This window comes from Mytilus trossulus, chromosome 11, assembly GCF_036588685.1.
Source record: "Mytilus trossulus isolate FHL-02 chromosome 11, PNRI_Mtr1.1.1.hap1, whole genome shotgun sequence".
Classification (NCBI taxonomy): Eukaryota; Metazoa; Mollusca; class Bivalvia; order Mytilida; family Mytilidae; genus Mytilus; species Mytilus trossulus.
The window spans coordinates 16,998,156-17,001,012 of NC_086383.1; the positions used below are offsets into that span (position 1 = coordinate 16,998,156).

The 2,857-nt window shown below is 30.5% G+C and overlaps 1 long non-coding RNA gene across 1 annotated transcript; it reads left to right on the top strand.

Moving 5' to 3' along the window:
* Positions 1-1,334: 1,334 nt before the first annotated feature.
* On the top strand, positions 1,335-2,470 carry LOC134690437 (uncharacterized). Its single transcript, XR_010101932.1, has 2 exons — positions 1,335-1,462; positions 2,082-2,470. It is a non-coding gene; the product is annotated as an uncharacterized LOC134690437 (long non-coding RNA).
* Positions 2,471-2,857: the final 387 nt, after the last annotated feature.

Consider the following 2,857-nt stretch of genomic DNA (forward strand, 5'->3'; position numbering starts at 1 on the left):
GTTGTGAACTTTGTAAAAACAGAAGCAAAGAAAGCAACAGATCCGACATATGGCAACATCGCAATGAACTATTCAAATTCTAGAAGTACGAACCAACAGCGACAACGTGGACAAAAGGTTTAAAATGTATGTGATGTGGCAAAAATGCACATACTGAGATGCACTGTTCCTATTGAGAAGGTACACATGCTTTAGACAAATGTAAACGATTTACAGCTCGTCCACGTGAAGACCGAATCGCTTACTTGAAATCTAAGGGATATTGTTTTGGTTGTCTTAAAAAAGGCCATAGTAGTGATAAATGCAAAAGGAGACTGAAATGCTCAATCTGTGCGTGACTTCATCCAATTATACTTCATATTGACAATCAAATTAACAAAAAATCATCGTCACAGCAAGAGCCATCTGTTAAATAGGATGATCCTCAAATACCCACAAATCAGGAAGGCACAGCATGCACAGAGCCAGTTGTTAATAGCTTCACTAGTATTGATACATGTAAAGGGGCTGGTGATGTGACTTGTGCTATGGCAGTAATCCCTGCAAGTTGAACAATAAGACCCTATCTACAATACAAACTGATGTCGTTTTTTTTAATAGAATAACTGTATATTGAATATTAAACCAAGTTTGGTCTCAATCATAATTAAGGAATCTGATATGATTTAAATTTATTTTTACATGATTTCCAAAACCAAAGTAAAATCAGGTGAGCGACACAGGCTCTTGGTAGCCTCTAGTTTTATGTCCGTTTTGTAAAAACTTTACATTTGCAAAAAATGTTAGTTATTACATGTAAGAATATATTTCGGTGGCTTTTTATCTTGGTTTTCATAAGAAATAAAGATTCTATATGAAATTAATGGAATTTTAACTTGAAATAAGAGAAGATAATTTAAATAAAATTCTTTTAAATATAAAAAATAATGGTGTCACCGTACGTGTTTATCTCCTGTTATAAATGAATAATGTAGAGAAAAAATCATGAAGAGATTCTTTCACTTGTTTCCATTTCACCTCCTCAAAAGTAACACAAATCAAACCAAGCAAATATGTTCAACTTTTGTACCAATTTAAATAAATATAGCTTAAAATGTAGCATAACATTTGATTGTTCATTAAAAAATACAGTTGTCTTTATTTTTATTACATTTTGAAAATTGAAAGTTGATTCTTAACTATACCTTTTTCGTTCATCAAATTGTAATTTGAAAAGATCGTATCGTTAGCTTCTGCATGCCTCAATTATAAAACATATGAAGCGACGATTGTTTTGTGAGTATCATGTTAACCTACCTTTTCTACTTTTATTATTTTTTTTTGTAGACAGAGTCAACATGGTCAAAGAATTGAATAATTCACTTATTTGTGATTTATCATTAATGCGATATGAAATTTGTTGATGATACATTCCAGACGAAGCATATAAACCAGTATCATCGTATACTAGAAACAAACAAAGGTAAGAATAGTGTTGAATAACGCACCAGTACTGCTCATACTGACAAAGAAAAGAAAATATTTTCCCCTGAAATAAATCCTTTATAAAAATATCGCTCACCAAGTGGAACTTTGCAAAAAATAATTTAGTATTCAAAATCTCTTCTATTTGTATATCCACTTAATACGAAGATATCAATCAAAGTGTGTGTTTTTTTATTATCTTGTGTATTTTGTTTTGTTGGTTAACTTTTTGATTGTCCTTATTTGTGTTGTGTTTATTATGAGACCAAAATGGTAAAACATTGAACTTTAAGTTTATTTGTAGTAAAACGTCATATTTAGGACTATTAAATTGAACATAATATCGATTGCAAGTAAAAAGGCAATTCATTTAAGCGTGCATATAATTATGTGATCTTTTTCTTTTCGAAAATTTTATTCCCATTTGGTTCGATCAATGTTTTATTCAATGAACTACAAATACATGTTTTAGTTTTACTAAAATTAAACAGCATAGGCAGTTGAAAATCAAACTATCTAGTGCATATAACAAATAGTTTTTTTAGTGTAATTTATATATAATTTTTCTATTGTATAGATGAAAAGTTGTACATTTTTTTCACTTTATTATATTTTAGAAACTGATCGAAAGAGATATTGGGAGTATGTTGAAGTTGACAGCGACAAAGTACCTACTAAAGCATTCCATGCAGTAGATGGACCTAGAATAAAGAAAAATAAATTTAACTTTTCACAATAGAATAACAAAAGTTATACCTCATTTGTATGTGTTATTGAGCTTTTGATATGAACAGATTCTGCGAATTCATCAAAACGATACAAGAAAACAAAACAAAAACAGTGCTGAGAGATCAATGCTCTTCTGTCTCTTATATTTTCCGTATGTCGTCAAGCGTTAAAATTTTCTTTCTGCTGCGATATTCAGGGAACTTGAAATGAGTGTTTTTCTAGAGGTAAACATTAACGCCTTACCAGACACTCGCCAATTTAACTCTTTTCACATTTTCTAATGAGAGCTTGCTTATTTTTTTTATATTTCCAAAGATATTTAAGTACAACGTTGAGGAGGCTGATAGACTACAACACTAAATCCACTCCAAACCAATATTAATTTTCTAGAATGTTATAAATACGATTAAGAAAATAAATATATCAAACAATATCATTGGAGACATCCATATTCTTACAGTCATACATACACAACAAGAGTTTATCAACTTATCATTTCTGTAGAATTATTTTCATTAGTTTTAACTACATGACATACAACTTTTAATTCGTAATTTTCCCACAGAGGCTTCCTTTAATAGGGAGCTACCATTTGATTTTCAGGGGGGGGGGGGGGGGAGCTAGGATGAAAAATGTTGTCCTGCCTTTTTTTTAGCTGTAATAT